The 20,767-nt window shown below is 47.7% G+C and overlaps 40 non-coding genes across 40 annotated transcripts; all 40 read right to left on the bottom strand.

Annotated features, from left to right (window-relative positions):
• Positions 1 to 320: 320 nt before the first annotated feature.
• On the bottom strand, positions 321 to 393 carry Trnak-cuu (transfer RNA lysine (anticodon CUU)). The gene has a single exon. It is a non-coding gene; the product is annotated as a tRNA-Lys (tRNA).
• Positions 394 to 833: 440 nt separating this feature from the next.
• Positions 834 to 906, bottom strand: Trnar-ucg (transfer RNA arginine (anticodon UCG)). Its single transcript has one exon. It is a non-coding gene; the product is annotated as a tRNA-Arg (tRNA).
• A 566-nt stretch (positions 907 to 1,472) lies between these two features.
• Trnat-agu (transfer RNA threonine (anticodon AGU)) lies at positions 1,473 to 1,544 on the bottom strand. The gene has a single exon. It is a non-coding gene; the product is annotated as a tRNA-Thr (tRNA).
• A 321-nt stretch (positions 1,545 to 1,865) lies between these two features.
• Positions 1,866 to 1,938, bottom strand: Trnak-cuu (transfer RNA lysine (anticodon CUU)). The gene has a single exon. It is a non-coding gene; the product is annotated as a tRNA-Lys (tRNA).
• A 440-nt stretch (positions 1,939 to 2,378) lies between these two features.
• Positions 2,379 to 2,451, bottom strand: Trnar-ucg (transfer RNA arginine (anticodon UCG)). The gene has a single exon. It is a non-coding gene; the product is annotated as a tRNA-Arg (tRNA).
• Positions 2,452 to 2,999: 548 nt separating this feature from the next.
• Positions 3,000 to 3,071, bottom strand: Trnat-agu (transfer RNA threonine (anticodon AGU)). Its single transcript has one exon. It is a non-coding gene; the product is annotated as a tRNA-Thr (tRNA).
• Positions 3,072 to 3,392: 321 nt separating this feature from the next.
• Positions 3,393 to 3,465, bottom strand: Trnak-cuu (transfer RNA lysine (anticodon CUU)). Its single transcript has one exon. It is a non-coding gene; the product is annotated as a tRNA-Lys (tRNA).
• A 440-nt stretch (positions 3,466 to 3,905) lies between these two features.
• Trnar-ucg (transfer RNA arginine (anticodon UCG)) lies at positions 3,906 to 3,978 on the bottom strand. The gene has a single exon. It is a non-coding gene; the product is annotated as a tRNA-Arg (tRNA).
• A 578-nt stretch (positions 3,979 to 4,556) lies between these two features.
• Positions 4,557 to 4,628, bottom strand: Trnat-agu (transfer RNA threonine (anticodon AGU)). Its single transcript has one exon. It is a non-coding gene; the product is annotated as a tRNA-Thr (tRNA).
• Positions 4,629 to 4,949: 321 nt separating this feature from the next.
• Trnak-cuu (transfer RNA lysine (anticodon CUU)) lies at positions 4,950 to 5,022 on the bottom strand. The gene has a single exon. It is a non-coding gene; the product is annotated as a tRNA-Lys (tRNA).
• Positions 5,023 to 5,462: 440 nt separating this feature from the next.
• On the bottom strand, positions 5,463 to 5,535 carry Trnar-ucg (transfer RNA arginine (anticodon UCG)). Its single transcript has one exon. It is a non-coding gene; the product is annotated as a tRNA-Arg (tRNA).
• Positions 5,536 to 6,083: 548 nt separating this feature from the next.
• Positions 6,084 to 6,155, bottom strand: Trnat-agu (transfer RNA threonine (anticodon AGU)). Its single transcript has one exon. It is a non-coding gene; the product is annotated as a tRNA-Thr (tRNA).
• A 321-nt stretch (positions 6,156 to 6,476) lies between these two features.
• Trnak-cuu (transfer RNA lysine (anticodon CUU)) lies at positions 6,477 to 6,549 on the bottom strand. The gene has a single exon. It is a non-coding gene; the product is annotated as a tRNA-Lys (tRNA).
• A 440-nt stretch (positions 6,550 to 6,989) lies between these two features.
• Trnar-ucg (transfer RNA arginine (anticodon UCG)) lies at positions 6,990 to 7,062 on the bottom strand. Its single transcript has one exon. It is a non-coding gene; the product is annotated as a tRNA-Arg (tRNA).
• Positions 7,063 to 7,637: 575 nt separating this feature from the next.
• Positions 7,638 to 7,709, bottom strand: Trnat-agu (transfer RNA threonine (anticodon AGU)). The gene has a single exon. It is a non-coding gene; the product is annotated as a tRNA-Thr (tRNA).
• Positions 7,710 to 8,030: 321 nt separating this feature from the next.
• Trnak-cuu (transfer RNA lysine (anticodon CUU)) lies at positions 8,031 to 8,103 on the bottom strand. Its single transcript has one exon. It is a non-coding gene; the product is annotated as a tRNA-Lys (tRNA).
• Positions 8,104 to 8,543: 440 nt separating this feature from the next.
• Trnar-ucg (transfer RNA arginine (anticodon UCG)) lies at positions 8,544 to 8,616 on the bottom strand. The gene has a single exon. It is a non-coding gene; the product is annotated as a tRNA-Arg (tRNA).
• Positions 8,617 to 9,164: 548 nt separating this feature from the next.
• Trnat-agu (transfer RNA threonine (anticodon AGU)) lies at positions 9,165 to 9,236 on the bottom strand. The gene has a single exon. It is a non-coding gene; the product is annotated as a tRNA-Thr (tRNA).
• Positions 9,237 to 9,557: 321 nt separating this feature from the next.
• Positions 9,558 to 9,630, bottom strand: Trnak-cuu (transfer RNA lysine (anticodon CUU)). The gene has a single exon. It is a non-coding gene; the product is annotated as a tRNA-Lys (tRNA).
• Positions 9,631 to 10,070: 440 nt separating this feature from the next.
• Trnar-ucg (transfer RNA arginine (anticodon UCG)) lies at positions 10,071 to 10,143 on the bottom strand. Its single transcript has one exon. It is a non-coding gene; the product is annotated as a tRNA-Arg (tRNA).
• A 554-nt stretch (positions 10,144 to 10,697) lies between these two features.
• On the bottom strand, positions 10,698 to 10,769 carry Trnat-agu (transfer RNA threonine (anticodon AGU)). Its single transcript has one exon. It is a non-coding gene; the product is annotated as a tRNA-Thr (tRNA).
• A 321-nt stretch (positions 10,770 to 11,090) lies between these two features.
• Trnak-cuu (transfer RNA lysine (anticodon CUU)) lies at positions 11,091 to 11,163 on the bottom strand. The gene has a single exon. It is a non-coding gene; the product is annotated as a tRNA-Lys (tRNA).
• A 440-nt stretch (positions 11,164 to 11,603) lies between these two features.
• Positions 11,604 to 11,676, bottom strand: Trnar-ucg (transfer RNA arginine (anticodon UCG)). Its single transcript has one exon. It is a non-coding gene; the product is annotated as a tRNA-Arg (tRNA).
• A 554-nt stretch (positions 11,677 to 12,230) lies between these two features.
• On the bottom strand, positions 12,231 to 12,302 carry Trnat-agu (transfer RNA threonine (anticodon AGU)). Its single transcript has one exon. It is a non-coding gene; the product is annotated as a tRNA-Thr (tRNA).
• A 321-nt stretch (positions 12,303 to 12,623) lies between these two features.
• Trnak-cuu (transfer RNA lysine (anticodon CUU)) lies at positions 12,624 to 12,696 on the bottom strand. The gene has a single exon. It is a non-coding gene; the product is annotated as a tRNA-Lys (tRNA).
• Positions 12,697 to 13,136: 440 nt separating this feature from the next.
• Positions 13,137 to 13,209, bottom strand: Trnar-ucg (transfer RNA arginine (anticodon UCG)). Its single transcript has one exon. It is a non-coding gene; the product is annotated as a tRNA-Arg (tRNA).
• Positions 13,210 to 13,764: 555 nt separating this feature from the next.
• On the bottom strand, positions 13,765 to 13,836 carry Trnat-agu (transfer RNA threonine (anticodon AGU)). Its single transcript has one exon. It is a non-coding gene; the product is annotated as a tRNA-Thr (tRNA).
• A 321-nt stretch (positions 13,837 to 14,157) lies between these two features.
• Positions 14,158 to 14,230, bottom strand: Trnak-cuu (transfer RNA lysine (anticodon CUU)). Its single transcript has one exon. It is a non-coding gene; the product is annotated as a tRNA-Lys (tRNA).
• Positions 14,231 to 14,670: 440 nt separating this feature from the next.
• On the bottom strand, positions 14,671 to 14,743 carry Trnar-ucg (transfer RNA arginine (anticodon UCG)). Its single transcript has one exon. It is a non-coding gene; the product is annotated as a tRNA-Arg (tRNA).
• Positions 14,744 to 15,297: 554 nt separating this feature from the next.
• On the bottom strand, positions 15,298 to 15,369 carry Trnat-agu (transfer RNA threonine (anticodon AGU)). The gene has a single exon. It is a non-coding gene; the product is annotated as a tRNA-Thr (tRNA).
• A 321-nt stretch (positions 15,370 to 15,690) lies between these two features.
• Trnak-cuu (transfer RNA lysine (anticodon CUU)) lies at positions 15,691 to 15,763 on the bottom strand. Its single transcript has one exon. It is a non-coding gene; the product is annotated as a tRNA-Lys (tRNA).
• Positions 15,764 to 16,203: 440 nt separating this feature from the next.
• On the bottom strand, positions 16,204 to 16,276 carry Trnar-ucg (transfer RNA arginine (anticodon UCG)). The gene has a single exon. It is a non-coding gene; the product is annotated as a tRNA-Arg (tRNA).
• Positions 16,277 to 16,835: 559 nt separating this feature from the next.
• Trnat-agu (transfer RNA threonine (anticodon AGU)) lies at positions 16,836 to 16,907 on the bottom strand. Its single transcript has one exon. It is a non-coding gene; the product is annotated as a tRNA-Thr (tRNA).
• A 321-nt stretch (positions 16,908 to 17,228) lies between these two features.
• Trnak-cuu (transfer RNA lysine (anticodon CUU)) lies at positions 17,229 to 17,301 on the bottom strand. The gene has a single exon. It is a non-coding gene; the product is annotated as a tRNA-Lys (tRNA).
• A 440-nt stretch (positions 17,302 to 17,741) lies between these two features.
• Positions 17,742 to 17,814, bottom strand: Trnar-ucg (transfer RNA arginine (anticodon UCG)). Its single transcript has one exon. It is a non-coding gene; the product is annotated as a tRNA-Arg (tRNA).
• A 560-nt stretch (positions 17,815 to 18,374) lies between these two features.
• Trnat-agu (transfer RNA threonine (anticodon AGU)) lies at positions 18,375 to 18,446 on the bottom strand. The gene has a single exon. It is a non-coding gene; the product is annotated as a tRNA-Thr (tRNA).
• Positions 18,447 to 18,767: 321 nt separating this feature from the next.
• On the bottom strand, positions 18,768 to 18,840 carry Trnak-cuu (transfer RNA lysine (anticodon CUU)). Its single transcript has one exon. It is a non-coding gene; the product is annotated as a tRNA-Lys (tRNA).
• Positions 18,841 to 19,280: 440 nt separating this feature from the next.
• On the bottom strand, positions 19,281 to 19,353 carry Trnar-ucg (transfer RNA arginine (anticodon UCG)). The gene has a single exon. It is a non-coding gene; the product is annotated as a tRNA-Arg (tRNA).
• Positions 19,354 to 19,931: 578 nt separating this feature from the next.
• On the bottom strand, positions 19,932 to 20,003 carry Trnat-agu (transfer RNA threonine (anticodon AGU)). The gene has a single exon. It is a non-coding gene; the product is annotated as a tRNA-Thr (tRNA).
• A 321-nt stretch (positions 20,004 to 20,324) lies between these two features.
• Positions 20,325 to 20,397, bottom strand: Trnak-cuu (transfer RNA lysine (anticodon CUU)). Its single transcript has one exon. It is a non-coding gene; the product is annotated as a tRNA-Lys (tRNA).
• Between the last annotated feature and the right edge of the window lie 370 nt (positions 20,398 to 20,767).

Below are 20,767 nucleotides of genomic sequence, written 5' to 3'. Positions count from 1 at the left end.
CCTCCTAGCGCCCTTTTCGGGTACTTTGTTCTTACAGAGTAGTGAATCGGAGCCCTTCAGCTCGAAACGCACCGCATGAGCGACCATTATTTGCATTTAGTTAGCACAGCTGCTGCTTTCCTACACATCTCACACTATATCGATGTACAACTAAAATTCCAAAACAACACATTTATTTCATTTCAGAGTCACTTTCAGCTTCAAATACCGTTCCTCTGATATTCATACGAAGCTAGGCATCGTCGTAACCCGTTACGTTCATTACGCAAGGCTCACGAGAGGGGCGCATGTTGGATCCGCGTAGACACAAAATTTTGCGCCGCCCAGCGTGGGGCTCGAACCCACGACCCTGAGATTAAGAGTCTCATGCTCTACCGACTGAGCTAGCCGGGCTGCACGCAACGCGTTACGAGCCATACAATACTGATTTGACCTGCGACCATCTATTGAAGATTCTTTTGACTACAACTTATTTCCTGCTGCCACAAATCAGCTACAATCCTATTCAATGAAAAATTGTCTGCGAAAGGCATCAAATCTGCTTGAAATGATACGTGGCTATCAGCACCATTATTCAACACACATGCTCGACAGTGCGCAGACGCCTGTGGCGTAGCCCTTGGCTCCTGAATCAGATGCAGTAGTTCCAACAAAAACTCTCCTGAACGGCACTGTGCCGAAAACTTCGCTACAGATCACCCTTGTCTTGCTTGTGCTTCTGGTAGACGCCGGTTTTGCAGCCAGGAAGCGGACAGCAGCAACTTCCAACTAGTTTTAGAGTACTCAAACAACACAGTAAAACAGCATGCATCTTTTGCAGAACAGGAAAAACTCGATCGTGACAGGATTCGAACCTGCAATCTTCGGATCCGAAGTCCGACGCCTTATCCATTAGGCCACACGGTCACTGGTGCAGTATACTTCTCCACACACACTTCATTTTCGCCATTTGTACACTTGGCAGAATGAATTTCCCATCTTTGACGCAGTTCTCCATCTCAAATTTCAGTACTAAAAGTACGACGCTACTTCTTGCTGTGTCCCATCGCAAGTTACATTCAAGCCCTTATGACGCTGATCAAACAAGAGGTGGCAAATCAGCTTCAATCGCTTAGTGCCATCTCAGTCGCTTGCAGAAGGTACCTCACCCTATGTGATACAATGGCGAGTTGTCGCTATTACCAAAGCGGCGGCGGCGGCGCCGCCGCCGCCGCCGACGACGACGACGACGACGACAATCGCGAGGGTCTTTATCAGGGGTAGAAAATACATCACAAGAACTAAGTATTTCACGTCGGCATTCTCCGGAGACTGCCAAAAGCTGCAGATTCTGGTGCCCACTTTAATAGCACCATTCACACTATTCATTTGCGAGAGCATTTCTTAAATACCGCACCCATTCATAATTTTTTTTATCCCTGACCGCATTTTTCGAAAGGGCCACGGTGGGAGGGGCTGTTACAAAATTCATTTGCCTCCTGTGAGGAATGAACTCACGACCTCTGGTTTACTAGACCAGCGCTCTGCCACTGAGCTAAGGAGGCGCCTCCTAGCGCCCTTTTCGGGTACTTTGTTCTTACAGAGTAGTGAATCGGAGCCCTTCAGCTCGAAACGCACCGCATGAGCGACCATTATTTGCATTTAGTTAGCACAGCTGCTGCTTTCCTACACATCTCACACTATATCGATGTACAACTAAAATTCCAAAACAACACATTTATTTCATTTCAGAGTCACTTTCAGCTTCAAATACCGTTCCTCTGATATTCATACGAAGCTAGGCATCGTCGTAACCCGTTACGTTCATTACGCAAGGCTCACGAGAGGGGCGCATGTTGGATCCGCGTAGACACAAAATTTTGCGCCGCCCAGCGTGGGGCTCGAACCCACGACCCTGAGATTAAGAGTCTCATGCTCTACCGACTGAGCTAGCCGGGCTGCACGCAACGCGTTACGAGCCATACAATACTGATTTGACCTGCGACCATCTATTGAAGATTCTTTTGACTACAACTTATTTCCTGCTGCCACAAATCAGCTACAATCCTATTCAATGAAAAATTGTCTCCGAAAGGCATCAAATCTGCTTGAAATGATACGTGGCTATCAGCACCATTATTCAACACACATGCTCGACAGTGCGCAGACGCCTGTGGCGTAGCCCTTGGCTCCTGAATCAGATGCAGTAGTTCCAACAAAAACTCTCCTGAACGGCACTGTGCCGAAAACTTCGCTACAGATCACCCTTGTCTTGCTTGTGCTTCTGGTAGACGCCGGTTTTGCAGCCAGGAAGCGGACAGCAGCAACTTCCAACTAGTTTTAGAGTACTCAAACAACACAGTAAAACAGCATGCACCTTTTGCAGAACAGGAAAAACTCGATCGTGACAGGATTCGAACCTGCAATCTTCGGATCCGAAGTCCGACGCCTTATCCATTAGGCCACACGGTCACTGGTGCAGTATATTTCTCCACACACACTTCATTTTCGCCATTTGTACACTTGGCAGAATGAATTTCCCATCTTTGACGCAGTTCTCCATCTCAAATTTCAGTACTAAAAGTACGACGCTACTTCTTGCTGTGTCCCATCGCAAGTTACATTCAAGCCCTTATGACGCTGATCAAACAAGAGGTGGCAAATCAGCTTCAATCGCTTAGTGCCATCTCAGTCGCTTGCAGAAGGTACCTCACCCTATGTGATACAATGGCGAGTTGTCGCTATTACCAAAGCGGCGGCGGCGGGGCCGACGACGACGACGACAATCGCGAGGGTCTTTATCAGGGGTAGAAAATACATCACAAGAACTAAGTATTTCACGTCGGCATTCTCCGGAGACTGCCAAAAGCTGCAGATTCTGGTGCCCACTTTAATAGCACCATTCACACTATTCATTTGCGAGAGCATTTCTTAAATACCGCACCCATTCATAATTTTTTTTATCCTTGACCGCTTTTTTCGAAAGGGCCACGGTGGGAGGGGCTGTTACAAAATTCATTTGCCTCCTGTGAGGATCGAACTCACGACCTCTGGTTTACTAGACCAGCGCTCTGCCACTGAGCTAAGGAGGCGCCTCCTAGCGCCCTTTTCGGGTACTTTGTTCTTACAGAGTAGTGAATCGGAGCCCTTCAGCTCGAAACGCACCGCATGAGCGACCATTATTTGCATTTAGTTAGCACAGCTGCTGCTTTCCTACACATCTCACACTATATCGATGTACAACTAAAATTCCAAAACAACACATTTATTTCATTTCAGAGTCACTTTCAGCTTCAAATACCGTTCCTCTGATATTCATACGAAGCTAGGCATCGTCGTAACCCGTTACGTTCATTACGCAAGGCTCACGAGAGGGGCGCATGTTGGATCCGCGTAGACACAAAATTTTGCGCCGCCCAGCGTGGGGCTCGAACCCACGACCCTGAGATTAAGAGTCTCATGCTCTACCGACTGAGCTAGCCGGGCTGCACGCAACGCGTTACGAGCCATACAATACTGATTTGACCTGCGACCATCTATTGAAGATTCTTTTGACTACAACTTATTTCCTGCTGCCACAAATCAGCTACAATCCTATTCAATGAAAAATTGTCTGCGAAAGGCATCAAATCTGCTTGAAATGATACGTGGCTATCAGCACCATTATTCAACACACATGCTCGACAGTGCGCAGACGCCTGTGGCGTAGCCCTTGGCTCCTGAATCAGATGCAGTAGTTCCAACAAAAACTCTCCTGAACGGCACTGTGCCGAAAACTTCGCTACAGATCACCCTTGTCTTGCTTGTGCTTCTGGTAGACGCCGGTTTTGCAGCCAGGAAGCGGACAGCAGCAACTTCCAACTAGTTTTAGAGTACTCAAACAACACAGTAAAACAGCATGCATCTTTTGCAGAACAGGAAAAACTCGATCGTGACAGGATTCGAACCTGCAATCTTCGGATCCGAAGTCCGACGCCTTATCCATTAGGCCACACGGTCACTGGTGCAGTATACTTCTCCACACACACTTCATTTTCGCCATTTGTACACTTGGCAGAATGAATTTCCCATCTTTGACGCAGTTCTCCATCTCAAATTTCAGTACTAAAAGTACGACGCTACTTCTTGCTGTGTCCCATCGCAAGTTACATTCAAGCCCTTATGACGCTGATCAAACAAGAGGTGGCAAATCAGCTTCAATCGCTTAGTGCCATCTCAGTCGCTTGCAGAAGGTACCTCACCCTATGTGATACAATGGCGAGTTGTCGCTATTACCAAAGCGGCGGCGGCGGCGCCGCCGCCGCCGACGACGACGACGACGACGACGACGACGACGACGACAATCGCGAGGGTCTTTATCAGGGGTAGAAAATACATCACAAGAACTAAGTATTTCACGTCGGCATTCTCCGGAGACTGCCAAAAGCTGCAGATTCTGGTGCCCACTTTAATAGCACCATTCACACTATTCATTTGCGAGAGCATTTCTTAAATACCGCACCCATTCATAATTTTTTTTATCCCTGACCGCATTTTTCGAAAGGGCCACGGTGGGAGGGGCTGTTACAAAATTCATTTGCCTCCTGTGAGGAATGAACTCACGACCTCTGGTTTACTAGACCAGCGCTCTGCCACTGAGCTAAGGAGGCGCCTCCTAGCGCCCTTTTCGGGTACTTTGTTCTTACAGAGTAGTGAATCGGAGCCCTTCAGCTCGAAACGCACCGCATGAGCGACCATTATTTGCATTTAGTTAGCACAGCTGCTGCTTTCCTACACATCTCACACTATATCGATGTACAACTAAAATTCCAAAACAACACATTTATTTCATTTCAGAGTCACTTTCAGCTTCAAATACCGTTCCTCTGATATTCATACGAAGCTAGGCATCGTCGTAACCCGTTACGTTCATTACGCAAGGCTCACGAGAGGGGCGCATGTTGGATCCGCGTAGACACAAAATTTTGCGCCGCCCAGCGTGGGGCTCGAACCCACGACCCTGAGATTAAGAGTCTCATGCTCTACCGACTGAGCTAGCCGGGCTGCACGCAACGCGTTACGAGCCATACAATACTGATTTGACCTGCGACCATCTATTGAAGATTCTTTTGACTACAACTTATTTCCTGCTGCCACAAATCAGCTACAATCCTATTCAATGAAAAATTGTCTCCGAAAGGCATCAAATCTGCTTGAAATGATACGTGGCTATCAGCACCATTATTCAACACACATGCTCGACAGTGCGCAGACGCCTGTGGCGTAGCCCTTGGCTCCTGAATCAGATGCAGTAGTTCCAACAAAAACTCTCCTGAACGGCACTGTGCCGAAAACTTCGCTACAGATCACCCTTGTCTTGCTTGTGCTTCTGGTAGACGCCGGTTTTGCAGCCAGGAAGCGGACAGCAGCAACTTCCAACTAGTTTTAGAGTACTCAAACAACACAGTAAAACAGCATGCATCTTTTGCAGAACAGGAAAAACTCGATCGTGACAGGATTCGAACCTGCAATCTTCGGATCCGAAGTCCGACGCCTTATCCATTAGGCCACACGGTCACTGGTGCAGTATATTTCTCCACACACACTTCATTTTCGCCATTTGTACACTTGGCAGAATGAATTTCCCATCTTTGACGCAGTTCTCCATCTCAAATTTCAGTACTAAAAGTACGACGCTACTTCTTGCTGTGTCCCATCGCAAGTTACATTCAAGCCCTTATGACGCTGATCAAACAAGAGGTGGCAAATCAGCTTCAATCGCTTAGTGCCATCTCAGTCGCTTGCAGAAGGTACCTCACCCTATGTGATACAATGGCGAGTTGTCGCTATTACCAAAGCGGCGGCGGCGGCGCCGACGACGACGACGACAATCGCGAGGGTCTTTATCAGGGGTAGAAAATACATCACAAGAACTAAGTATTTCACGTCGGCATTCTCCGGAGACTGCCAAAAGCTGCAGATTCTGGTGCCCACTTTAATAGCACCATTCACACTATTCATTTGCGAGAGCATTTCTTAAATACCGCACCCATTCATAATTTTTTTTATCCTTGACCGCTTTTTTCGAAAGGGCCACGGTGGGAGGGGCTGTTACAAAATTCATTTGCCTCCTGTGAGGATCGAACTCACGACCTCTGGTTTACTAGACCAGCGCTCTGCCACTGAGCTAAGGAGGCGCCTCCTAGCGCCCTTTTCGGGTACTTTGTTCTTACAGAGTAGTGAATCGGAGCCCTTCAGCTCGAAACGCACCGCATGAGCGACCATTATTTGCATTTAGTTAGCACAGCTGCTGCTTTCCTACACATCTCACACTATATCGATGTACAACTAAAATTCCAAAACAACACATTTATTTCATTTCAGAGTCACTTTCAGCTTCAAATACCGTTCCTCTGATATTCATACGAAGCTAGGCATCGTCGTAACCCGTTACGTTCATTACGCAAGGCTCACGAGAGGGGCGCATGTTGGATCCGCGTAGACACAAAATTTTGCGCCGCCCAGCGTGGGGCTCGAACCCACGACCCTGAGATTAAGAGTCTCATGCTCTACCGACTGAGCTAGCCGGGCTGCACGCAACGCGTTACGAGCCATACAATACTGATTTGACCTGCGACCATCTATTGAAGATTCTTTTGACTACAACTTATTTCCTGCTGCCACAAATCAGCTACAATCCTATTCAATGAAAAATTGTCTGCGAAAGGCATCAAATCTGCTTGAAATGATACGTGGCTATCAGCACCATTATTCAACACACATGCTCGACAGTGCGCAGACGCCTGTGGCGTAGCCCTTGGCTCCTGAATCAGATGCAGTAGTTCCAACAAAAACTCTCCTGAACGGCACTGTGCCGAAAACTTCGCTACAGATCACCCTTGTCTTGCTTGTGCTTCTGGTAGACGCCGGTTTTGCAGCCAGGAAGCGGACAGCAGCAACTTCCAACTAGTTTTAGAGTACTCAAACAACACAGTAAAACAGCATGCATCTTTTGCAGAACAGGAAAAACTCGACCGTGACAGGATTCGAACCTGCAATCTTCGGATCCGAAGTCCGACGGCTTATCCATTAGGCCACACGGTCACTGGTGCAGTATACTTCTCCACACACACTTCATTTTCGCCATTTGTACACTTGGCAGAATGAATTTCCCATCTTTGACGCAGTTCTCCATCTCAAATTTCAGTACTAAAAGTACGACGCTACTTCTTGCTGTGTCCCATCGCAAGTTACATTCAAGCCCTTATGACGCTGATCAAACAAGAGGTGGCAAATCAGCTTCAATCGCTTAGTGCCATCTCAGTCGCTTGCAGAAGGTACCTCACCCTATGTGATACAATGGCGAGTTGTCGCTATTACCAAAGCGGCGGCGGCGGCGCCGCCGCCGACGACGACGACGACGACGACGACGACGACGACGACAATCGCGAGGGTCTTTATCAGGGGTAGAAAATACATCACAAGAACTAAGTATTTCACGTCGGCATTCTCCGGAGACTGCCAAAAGCTGCAGATTCTGGTGCCCACTTTAATAGCACCATTCACACTATTCATTTGCGAGAGCATTTCTTAAATACCGCACCCATTCATAATTTTTTTTATCCCTGACCGCATTTTTCGAAAGGGCCACGGTGGGAGGGGCTGTTACAAAATTCATTTGCCTCCTGTGAGGAATGAACTCACGACCTCTGGTTTACTAGACCAGCGCTCTGCCACTGAGCTAAGGAGGCGCCTCCTAGCGCCCTTTTCGGGTACTTTGTTCTTACAGAGTAGTGAATCGGAGCCCTTCAGCTCGAAACGCACCGCATGAGCGACCATTATTTGCATTTAGTTAGCACAGCTGCTGCTTTCCTACACATCTCACACTATATCGATGTACAACTAAAATTCCAAAACAACACATTTATTTCATTTCAGAGTCACTTTCAGCTTCAAATACCGTTCCTCTGATATTCATACGAAGCTAGGCATCGTCGTAACCCGTTACGTTCATTACGCAAGGCTCACGAGAGGGGCGCATGTTGGATCCGCGTAGACACAAAATTTTGCGCCGCCCAGCGTGGGGCTCGAACCCACGACCCTGAGATTAAGAGTCTCATGCTCTACCGACTGAGCTAGCCGGGCTGCACGCAACGCGTTACGAGCCATACAATACTGATTTGACCTGCGACCATCTATTGAAGATTCTTTTGACTACAACTTATTTCCTGCTGCCACAAATCAGCTACAATCCTATTCAATGAAAAATTGTCTCCGAAAGGCATCAAATCTGCTTGAAATGATACGTGGCTATCAGCACCATTATTCAACACACATGCTCGACAGTGCGCAGACGCCTGTGGCGTAGCCCTTGGCTCCTGAATCAGATGCAGTAGTTCCAACAAAAACTCTCCTGAACGGCACTGTGCCGAAAACTTCGCTACAGATCACCCTTGTCTTGCTTGTGCTTCTGGTAGACGCCGGTTTTGCAGCCAGGAAGCGGACAGCAGCAACTTCCAACTAGTTTTAGAGTACTCAAACAACACAGTAAAACAGCATGCATCTTTTGCAGAACAGGAAAAACTCGATCGTGACAGGATTCGAACCTGCAATCTTCGGATCCGAAGTCCGACGCCTTATCCATTAGGCCACACGGTCACTGGTGCAGTATATTTCTCCACACACACTTCATTTTCGCCATTTGTACACTTGGCAGAATGAATTTCCCATCTTTGACGCAGTTCTCCATCTCAAATTTCAGTACTAAAAGTACGACGCTACTTCTTGCTGTGTCCCATCGCAAGTTACATTCAAGCCCTTATGACGCTGATCAAACAAGAGGTGGCAAATCAGCTTCAATCGCTTAGTGCCATCTCAGTCGCTTGCAGAAGGTACCTCACCCTATGTGATACAATGGCGAGTTGTCGCTATTACCAAAGCGGCGGCGGCGGCGCCGACGACGACGACGACAATCGCGAGGGTCTTTATCAGGGGTAGAAAATACATCACAAGAACTAAGTATTTCACGTCGGCATTCTCCGGAGACTGCCAAAAGCTGCAGATTCTGGTGCCCACTTTAATAGCACCATTCACACTATTCATTTGCGAGAGCATTTCTTAAATACCGCACCCATTCATAATTTTTTTTATCCTTGACCGCTTTTTTCGAAAGGGCCACGGTGGGAGGGGCTGTTACAAAATTCATTTGCCTCCTGTGAGGATCGAACTCACGACCTCTGGTTTACTAGACCAGCGCTCTGCCACTGAGCTAAGGAGGCGCCTCCTAGCGCCCTTTTCGGGTACTTTGTTCTTACAGAGTAGTGAATCGGAGCCCTTCAGCTCGAAACGCACCGCATGAGCGACCATTATTTGCATTTAGTTAGCACAGCTGCTGCTTTCCTACACATCTCACACTATATCGATGTACAACTAAAATTCCAAAACAACACATTTATTTCATTTCAGAGTCACTTTCAGCTTCAAATACCGTTCCTCTGATATTCATACGAAGCTAGGCATCGTCGTAACCCGTTACGTTCATTACGCAAGGCTCACGAGAGGGGCGCATGTTGGATCCGCGTAGACACAAAATTTTGCGCCGCCCAGCGTGGGGCTCGAACCCACGACCCTGAGATTAAGAGTCTCATGCTCTACCGACTGAGCTAGCCGGGCTGCACGCAACGCGTTACGAGCCATACAATACTGATTTGACCTGCGACCATCTATTGAAGATTCTTTTGACTACAACTTATTTCCTGCTGCCACAAATCAGCTACAATCCTATTCAATGAAAAATTGTCTGCGAAAGGCATCAAATCTGCTTGAAATGATACGTGGCTATCAGCACCATTATTCAACACACATGCTCGACAGTGCGCAGACGCCTGTGGCGTAGCCCTTGGCTCCTGAATCAGATGCAGTAGTTCCAACAAAAACTCTCCTGAACGGCACTGTGCCGAAAACTTCGCTACAGATCACCCTTGTCTTGCTTGTGCTTCTGGTAGACGCCGGTTTTGCAGCCAGGAAGCGGACAGCAGCAACTTCCAACTAGTTTTAGAGTACTCAAACAACACAGTAAAACAGCATGCATCTTTTGCAGAACAGGAAAAACTCGACCGTGACAGGATTCGAACCTGCAATCTTCGGATCCGAAGTCCGACGGCTTATCCATTAGGCCACACGGTCACTGGTGCAGTATACTTCTCCACACACACTTCATTTTCGCCATTTGTACACTTGGCAGAATGAATTTCCCATCTTTGACGCAGTTCTCCATCTCAAATTTCAGTACTAAAAGTACGACGCTACTTCTTGCTGTGTCCCATCGCAAGTTACATTCAAGCCCTTATGACGCTGATCAAACAAGAGGTGGCAAATCAGCTTCAATCGCTTAGTGCCATCTCAGTCGCTTGCAGAAGGTACCTCACCCTATGTGATACAATGGCGAGTTGTCGCTATTACCAAAGCGGCGGCGGCGGCGCCGACGACGACGACGACGACGACAATCGCGAGGGTCTTTATCAGGGGTAGAAAATACATCACAAGAACTAAGTATTTCACGTCGGCATTCTCCGGAGACTGCCAAAAGCTGCAGATTCTGGTGCCCACTTTAATAGCACCATTCACACTATTCATTTGCGAGAGCATTTCTTAAATACCGCACCCATTCATAATTTTTTTTATCCTTGACCGCTTTTTTCGAAAGGGCCACGGTGGGACGGGCTGTTACAAAATTCATTTGCCTCCTGTGAGGATCGAACTCACGACCTCTGGTTTACTAGACCAGCGCTCTGCCACTGAGCTAAGGAGGCGCCTCCTAGCGCCCTTTTCGGGTACTTTGTTCTTACAGAGTAGTGAATCGGAGCCCTTCAGCTCGAAACGCACCGCATGAGCGACCATTATTTGCATTTAGTTAGCACAGCTGCTGCTTTCCTACACATCTCACACTATATCGATGTACAACTAAAATTCCAAAACAACACATTTATTTCATTTCAGAGTCACTTTCAGCTTCAAATACCGTTCCTCTGATATTCATACGAAGCTAGGCATCGTCGTAACCCGTTACGTTCATTACGCAAGGCTCACGAGAGGGGCGCATGTTGGATCCGCGTAGACACAAAATTTTGCGCCGCCCAGCGTGGGGCTCGAACCCACGACCCTGAGATTAAGAGTCTCATGCTCTACCGACTGAGCTAGCCGGGCTGCACGCAACGCGTTACGAGCCATACAATACTGATTTGACCTGCGACCATCTATTGAAGATTCTTTTGACTACAACTTATTTCCTGCTGCCACAAATCAGCTACAATCCTATTCAATGAAAAATTGTCTGCGAAAGGCATCAAATCTGCTTGAAATGATACGTGGCTATCAGCACCATTATTCAACACACATGCTCGACAGTGCGCAGACGCCTGTGGCGTAGCCCTTGGCTCCTGAATCAGATGCAGTAGTTCCAACAAAAACTCTCCTGAACGGCACTGTGCCGAAAACTTCGCTACAGATCACCCTTGTCTTGCTTGTGCTTCTGGTAGACGCCGGTTTTGCAGCCAGGAAGCGGACAGCAGCAACTTCCAACTAGTTTTAGAGTACTCAAACAACACAGTAAAACAGCATGCATCTTTTGCAGAACAGGAAAAACTCGACCGTGACAGGATTCGAACCTGCAATCTTCGGATCCGAAGTCCGACGCCTTATCCATTAGGCCACACGGTCACTGGTGCAGTATACTTCTCCACACACACTTCATCTTCGCCATTTGTACACTTGGCAGAATGAATTTCCCATCTTTGACGCAGTTCTCCATCTCAAATTTCAGTACTAAAAGTACGACGCTACTTCTTGCTGTGTCCCATCGCAAGTTACATTCAAGCCCTTATGACGCTGATCAAACAAGAGGTGGCAAATCAGCTTCAATCGCTTAGTGCCATCTCAGTCGCTTGCAGAAGGTACCTCACCCTATGTGATACAATGGCGAGTTGTCGCTATTACCAAAGCGGCGGCGGCGGCGCCGACGACGACGACGACGACGACAATCGCGAGGGTCTTTATCAGGGGTAGAAAATACATCACAAGAACTAAGTATTTCACGTCGGCATTCTCCGGAGACTGCCAAAAGCTGCAGATTCTGGTGCCCACTTTAATAGCACCATTCACACTATTCATTTGCGAGAGCATTTCTTAAATACCGCACCCATTCATAATTTTTTTTATCCTTGACCGCTTTTTTCGAAAGGGCCACGGTGGGAGGGGCTGTTACAAAATTCATTTGCCTCCTGTGAGGATCGAACTCACGACCTCTGGTTTACTAGACCAGCGCTCTGCCACTGAGCTAAGGAGGCGCCTCCTAGCGCCCTTTTCGGGTACTTTGTTCTTACAGAGTAGTGAATCGGAGCCCTTCAGCTCGAAACGCACCGCATGAGCGACCATTATTTGCATTTAGTTAGCACAGCTGCTGCTTTCCTACACATCTCACACTATATCGATGTACAACTAAAATTCCAAAACAACACATTTATTTCATTTCAGAGTCACTTTCAGCTTCAAATACCGTTCCTCTGATATTCATACGAAGCTAGGCATCGTCGTAACCCGTTACGTTCATTACGCAAGGCTCACGAGAGGGGCGCATGTTGGATCCGCGTAGACACAAAATTTTGCGCCGCCCAGTGTGGGGCTCGAACCCACGACCCTGAGATTAAGAGTCTCATGCTCTACCGACTGAGCTAGCCGGGCTGCACGCAACGCGTTACGAGCCATACAATACTGATTTGACCTGCGACCATCTATTGAAGATTCTTTTGACTACAACTTATTTCCTGCTGCCACAAATCAGCTACAATCCTATTCAATGAAAAATTGTCTCCGAAAGGCATCAAATCTGCTTGAAATGATACGTGGCTATCAGCACCATTATTCAACACACATGCTCGACAGTGCGCAGACGCCTGTGGCGTAGCCCTTGGCTCCTGAATCAGATGCAGTAGTTCCAACAAAAACTCTCCTGAACGGCACTGTGCCGAAAACTTCGCTACAGATCACCCTTGTCTTGCTTGTGCTTCTGGTAGACGCCGGTTTTGCAGCCAGGAAGCGGACAGCAGCAACTTCCAACTAGTTTTAGAGTACTCAAACAACACAGTAAAACAGCATGCATCTTTTGCAGAACAGGAAAAACTCGACCGTGACAGGATTCGAACCTGCAATCTTCGGATCCGAAGTCCGACGCCTTATCCATTAGGCCACACGGTCACTGGTGCAGTATACTTCTCCACACACACTTCATTTTCGCCATTTGTATACTTGGCAGAATGAATTTCCCATCTTTGACGCAGTTCTCCATCTCAAATTTCAGTACTAAAAGTACGACGCTACTTCTTGCTGTGTCCCATCGCAAGTTACATTCAAGCCCTTATGACGCTGATCAAACAAGAGGTGGCAAATCAGCTTCAATCGCTTAGTGCCATCTCAGTCGCTTGCAGAAGGTACCTCACCCTATGTGATACAATGGCGAGTTGTCGCTATTACCAAAGCGGCGGCGGCGGCGCCGACGACGACGACGACGACGACAATCGCGAGGGTCTTTATCAGGGGTAGAAAATACATCACAAGAACTAAGTATTTCACGTCGGCATTCTCCGGAGACTGCCAAAAGCTGCAGATTCTGGTGCCCACTTTAATAGCACCATTCACACTATTCATTTGCGAGAGCATTTCTTAAATACCGCACCCATTCATAATTTTTTTTATCCTTGACCCGCTTTTTTCGAAAGGGCCACGGTGGGAGGGGCTGTTACAAAATTCATTTGCCTCCTGTGAGGATCGAACTCACGACCTCTGGTTTACTAGACCAGCGCTCTGCCACTGAGCTAAGGAGGCGCCTCCTAGCGCCCTTTTCGGGTACTTTGTTCTTACAGAGTAGTGAATCGGAGCCCTTCAGCTCGAAACGCACCGCATGAGCGACCATTATTTGCATTTAGTTAGCACAGCTGCTGCTTTCCTACACATCTCACACTATATCGATGTACAACTAAAATTCCAAAACAACACATTTATTTCATTTCAGAGTCACTTTCAGCTTCAAATACCGTTCCTCTGATATTCATACGAAGCTAGGCATCGTCGTAACCCGTTACGTTCATTACGCAAGGCTCACGAGAGAGGCGCATGTTGGATCCGCGTAGACACAAAATTTTGCGCCGCCCAGCGTGGGGCTCGAACCCACGACCCTGAGATTAAGAGTCTCATGCTCTACCGACTGAGCTAGCCGGGCTGCACGCAACGCGTTACGAGCCATACAATACTGATTTGACCTGCGACCATCTATTGAAGATTCTTTTGACTACAACTTATTTCCTGCTGCCACAAATCAGCTACAATCCTATTCAATGAAAAATTGTCTCCGAAAGGCATCAAATCTGCTTGAAATGATACGTGGCTATCAGCACCATTATTCAACACACATGCTCGACAGTGCGCAGACGCCTGTGGCGTAGCCCTTGGCTCCTGAATGAGATGCAGTAGTTCCAACAAAAACTCTCCTGAACGGCACTGTGCCGAAAACTTCGCTACAGATCACCCTTGTCTTGCTTGTGCTTCTGGTAGACGCCGGTTTTGCAGCCAGGAAGCGGACAGCAGCAACTTCCAACTAGTTTTAGAGTACTCAAACAACACAGTAAAACAGCATGCATCTTTTGCAGAACAGGAAAAACTCGACCGTGACAGGATTCGAACCTGCAATCTTCGGATCCGAAGTCCGACGCCTTATCCATTAGGCCACACGGTCACTGGTGCAGTATACTTCTCCACACACACTTCATTTTCGCCATTTGTACACTTGGCAGAATGAATTTCCCATCTTTGACGCAGTTCTCCATCTCAAATTTCAGTACTAAAAGTACGACGCTACTTCTTGCTGTGTCCCATCGCAAGTTACATTCAAGCCCTTATGACGCTGATCAAACAAGAGGTGGCAAATCAGCTTCAATCGCTTAGTGCCATCTCAGTCGCTTGCAGAAGGTACCTCACCCTATGTGATACAATGGCGAGTTGTCGCTATTACCAAAGCGGCGGCGGCGGCGCCGACGACGACGACGACGACGACAATCGCGAGGGTCTTTATCAGGGGTAGAAAATACATCACAAGAACTAAGTATTTCACGTCGGCATTCTCCGGAGACTGCCAAAAGCTGCAGATTCTGGTGCCCACTTTAATAGCACCATTCACACTATTCATTTGCGAGAGCATTTCTTAAATACCGCACCCATTCATAATTTTTTTTATCCTTGACCGCTTTTTTCGAAAGGGCCACGGTGGGAGGGGCTGTTACAAAATTCATTTGCCTCCTGTGAGGATCGAACTCACGACCTCTGGTTTACTAGACCAGCGCTCTGCCACTGAGCTAAGGAGGCGCCTCCTAGCGCCCTTTTCGGGTACTTTGTTCTTACAGAGTAGTGAATCGGAGCCCTTCAGCTCGAAACGCACCGCATGAGCGACCATTATTTGCATTTAGTTAGCACAGCTGCTGCTTTCCTACACATCTCACACTATATCGATGTACAACTAAAATTCCAAAACAACACATTTATTTCATTTCAGAGTCACTTTCAGCTTCAAATACCGTTCCTCTGATATTCATACGAAGCTAGGCATCGTCGTAACCCGTTACGTTCATTACGCAAGGCTCACGAGAGGGGCGCATGTTGGATCCGCGTAGACACAAAATTTTGCGCCGCCCAGCGTGGGGCTCGAACCCACGACCCTGAGATTAAGAGTCTCATGCTCTACCGACTGAGCTAGCCGGGCTGCACGCAACGCGTTACGAGCCATACAATACTGATTTGACCTGCGACCATCTATTGAAGATTCTTTTGACTACAACTTATTTCCTGCTGCCACAAATCAGCTACAATCCTATTCAATGAAAAATTGTCTGCGAAAGGCATCAAATCTGCTTGAAATGATACGTGGCTATCAGCACCATTATTCAACACACATGCTCGACAGTGCGCAGACGCCTGTGGCGTAGCCCTTGGCTCCTGAATCAGATGCAGTAGTTCCAACAAAAACTCTCCTGAACGGCACTGTGCCGAAAACTTCGCTACAGATCACCCTTGTCTTGCTTGTGCTTCTGGTAGACGCCGGTTTTGCAGCCAGGAAGCGGACAGCAGCAACTTCCAACTAGTTTTAGAGTACTCAAACAACACAGTAAAACAGCATGCATCTTTTGCAGAACAGGAAAAACTCGACCGTGACAGGATTCGAACCTGCAATCTTCGGATCCGAAGTCCGACGCCTTATCCATTAGGCCACACGGTCACTGGTGCAGTATACTTCTCCACACACACTTCATTTTCGCCATTTGTACACTTGGCAGAATGAATTTCCCATCTTTGACGCAGTTCTCCATCTCAAATTTCAGTACTAAAAGTACGACGCTACTTCTTGCTATGTCCCATCGCAAGTTACATTCAAGCCCTTATGACGCTGATCAAACAAGAGGTGGCAAATCAGCTTCAATCGCTTAGTGCCATCTCAGTCGCTTGCAGAAGGTACCTCACCCTATGTGATACAATGGCGAGTTGTCGCTATTACCAAAGCGGCGGCGGCGGCGCGCCGACGCCGACGACGACGACGACGACAATCGCGAGGGTCTTTATCAGGGGTAGAAAATACATCACAAGAACTAAGTATTTCACGTCGGCATTCTCCGGAGACTGCCAAAAGCTGCAGATTCTGGTGCCCACTTTAATAGCACCATTCACACTATTCATTTGCGAGAGCATTTCTTAAATACCGCACCCATTCATAATTTTTTTTATCCTTGACCGCTTTTTTCGAAAGGGCCACGGTGGGAGGGGCTGTTACAAAATTCATTTGCCTCCTGTGAGGATCGAACTCACGACCTCTGGTTTACTAGACCAGCGCTCTGCCACTGAGCTAAGGAGGCGCCTCCTAGCGCCCTTTTCGGGTACTTTGTTCTTACAGAGTAGTGAATCGGAGCCCTTCAGCTCGAAACGCACCGCATGAGCGACCATTATTTGCATTTAGTTAGCACAGCTGCTGCTTTCCTACACATCTCACACTATATCGATGTACAACTAAAATTCCAAAACAACACATTTATTTCATTTCAGAGTCACTTTCAGCTTCAAATACCGTTCCTCTGATATTCATACGAAGCTAGGCATCGTCGTAACCCGTTACGTTCATTACGCAAGGCTCACGAGAGGGGCGCATGTTGGATCCGCGTAGACACAAAATTTTGCGCCGCCCAGCGTGGGGCTCGAACCGACGACCCTGAGATTAAGAGTCTCATGCTCTACCGACTGAGCTAGCCGGGCTGCACGCAACGCGTTACGAGCCATACAATACTGATTTGACCTGCGACCATCTATTGAAGATTCTTTTGACTACAACTTATTTCCTGCTGCCACAAATCAGCTACAATCCTATTCAATGAAAAATTGTCTCCGAAAGGCATCAAATCTGCTTGAAATGATACGTGGCTATCAGCACCATTATTCAACACACATGCTCGACAGTGCGCAGACGCCTGTGGCGTAGCCCTTGGCTCCTGAATCAGATGCAGTAGTTCCAACAAAAACTCTCCTGAACGGCACTGTGCCGAAAACTTCGCTACAGATCACCCTTGTCTTGCTTGTGCTTCTGGTAGACGCCGGTTTTGCAGCCAGGAAGCGGACAGCAGCAACTTCCAACTAGTTTTAGAGTACTCAAACAACACAGTAAAACAGCATGCATCTTTTGCAGAACAGGAAAAACTCGACCGTGACAGGATTCGAACCTGCAATCTTCGGATCCGAAGTCCGACGCCTTATCCATTAGGCCACACGGTCACTGGTGCAGTATATTTCTCCACACACACTTCATTTTCGCCATTTGTACACTTGGCAGAATGAATTTCCCATCTTTGACGCAGTTCTCCATCTCAAATTTCAGTACTAAAAGTACGACGCTACTTCTTGCTGTGTCCCATCGCAAGTTACATTCAAGCCCTTATGACGCTGATCAAACAAGAGGTGGCAAATCAGCTTCAATCGCTTAGTGCCATCTCAGTCGCTTGCAGAAGGTACCTCACCCTATGTGATACAATGGCGAGTTGTCGCTATTACCAAAGCGGCGGCGGCGGCGCCGACGACGACGACGACGACGACGACGACAATCGCGAGGGTCTTTATCAGGGGTAGAAAATACATCACAAGAACTAAGTATTTCACGTCGGCATTCTCCGCAGACTGCCAAAAGCTGCAGATTCTGGTGCCCACTTTAATAGCACCATTCACACTATTCATTTGCGAGAGCATTTCTTAAATACCGCACCCATTCATAATTTTTTTTATCCTTGACCGCTTTTTTCGAAAGGGCCACGGTGGGAGGGGCTGTTACAAAATTCATTTGCCTCCTGTGAGGATCGAACTCACGACCTCTGGTTTACTAGACCAGCGCTCTGCCACTGAGCTAAGGAGGCGCCTCCTAGCGCCCTTTTCGGGTACTTTGTTCTTACAGAGTAGTGAATCGGAGCCCTTCAGCTCGAAACGCACCGCATGAGCGACCATTATTTGCATTTAGTTAGCACAGCTGCTGCTTTCCTACACATCTCACACTATATCGATGTACAACTAAAATTCCAAAACAACACATTTATTTCATTTCAGAGTCACTTTCAGCTTCAAATACCGTTCCTCTGATATTCATACGAAGCTAGGCATCGTCGTAACCCGTTACGTTCATTACGCAAGGCTCACGAGAGGGGCGCATGTTGGATCCGCGTAGACACAAAATTTTGCGCCGCCCAGCGTGGGGCTCGAACCCACGACCCTGAGATTAAGAGTCTCATGCTCTACCGACTGAGCTAGCCGGGCTGCACGCAACGCGTTACGAGCCATACAATACTGATTTGACCTGCGACCATCTATTGAAGATTCTTTTGACTACAACTTATTTCCTGCTGCCACAAATCAGCTACAATCCTATTCAATGAAAAATTGTCTGCGAAAGGCATCAAATCTGCTTGAAATGATACGTGGCTATCAGCACCATTATTCAACACACATGCTCGACAGTGCGCAGACGCCTGTGGCGTAGCCCTTGGCTCCTGAATCAGATGCAGTAGTTCCAACAAAAACTCTCCTGAACGGCACTGTGCCGAAAACTTCGCTACAGATCACCCTTGTCTTGCTTGTGCTTCTGGTAGACGCCGGTTTTGCAGCCAGGAAGCGGACAGCAGCAACTTCCAACTAGTTTTAGAGTACTCAAACAACACAGTAAAACAGCATGCATCTTTTGCAGAACAGGAAAAACTCGACCGTGACAGGATTCGAACCTGCAATCTTCGGATCCGAAGTCCGACGCCTTATCCATTAGGCCACACGGTCACTGGTGCAGTATACTTCTCCACACACACTTCATTTTCGCCATTTGTACACTTGGCAGAATGAATTTCCCATCTTTGACGCAGTTCTCCATCTCAAATTTCAGTACTAAAAGTACGACGCTACTTCTTGCTATGTCCCATCGCAAGTTACATTCAAGCCCTTATGACGCTGATCAAACAAGAGGTGGCAAATCAGCTTCAATCGCTTAGTGCCATCTCAGTCGCTTGCAGAAGGTACCTCACCCTATGTGATACAATGGCGAGTTGTCGCTATTACCAAAGCGGCGGCGGCGGCGCCGACGACGACGACGACGACGACGACGACGACGACGACGACGACGACAATCGCGAGGGTCTTTATCAGGGGTAGAAAATACATCACAAGAACTAAGTATTTCACGTCGGCATTCTCCGGAGACTGCCAAAAGCTGCAGATTCTGGTGCCCACTTTAATAGCACCATTCACACTATTCATTTGCGAGAGCATTTCTTAAATACCGCACCCATTCATAATTTTTTTTATCCTTGACCGCTTTTTTCGAAAGGGCCACGGTGGGAGGGGCTGTTACGAAATTCATTTGCCTCCTGGGAGGATCGAACTCACGACCTCTGGTTTACTAGACCAGCGCTCTGCCACTGAGCTAAGGAGGCGCCTCCTAGCGCCCTTTTCGGGTACTTTGTTCTTACAGAGTAGTGAATCGGAGCCCTTCAGCTCGAAACGCACCGCATGAGCGACCATTATTTGCATTTAGTTAGCACAGCTGCTGCTTTCCTACACATCTCACACTATATCGATGTACAACTAAAATTCCAAAACAACACATTTATTTCATTTCAGAGTCACTTTCAGCTTCAAATACCGTTCCTCTGATATTCATACGAAGCTAGGCATCGTCGTAACCCGTTACGTTCATTACGCAAGGCTCACGAGAGGGGCGCATGTTGGATCCGCGTAGACACAAAATTTTGCGCCGCCCAGTGTGGGGCTCGAACCCACGACCCTGAGATTAAGAGTCTCATGCTCTACCGACTGAGCTAGCCGGGCTGCACGCAACGCGTTACGAGCCATACAATACTGATTTGACCTGCGACCATCTATTGAAGATTCTTTTGACTACAACTTATTTCCTGCTGCCACAAATCAGCTACAATCCTATTCAATGAAAAATTGTCTGCGAAAGGCATCAAATCTGCTTGAAATGATACGTGGCTATCAGCACCATTATTCAACACACATGCTCGACAGTGCGCAGACGCCTGTGGCGTAGCCCTTGGCTCCTGAATCAGATGCAGTAGTTCCAACAAAAACTCTCCTGAACGGCACTGTGCCGAAAACTTCGCTACAGATCACCCTTGTCTTGCTTGTGCTTCTGGTAGACGCCGGTTTTGCAGCCAGGAAGCGGACAGCAGCAACT

The sequence above is a fragment of the Schistocerca cancellata genome, unplaced genomic scaffold, assembly GCF_023864275.1.
Source record: "Schistocerca cancellata isolate TAMUIC-IGC-003103 unplaced genomic scaffold, iqSchCanc2.1 HiC_scaffold_1109, whole genome shotgun sequence".
NCBI lineage: Eukaryota > Metazoa > Arthropoda > Insecta > Orthoptera > Acrididae > Schistocerca > Schistocerca cancellata.
This window is presented reverse-complemented; position numbering and strand designations above follow the sequence as displayed.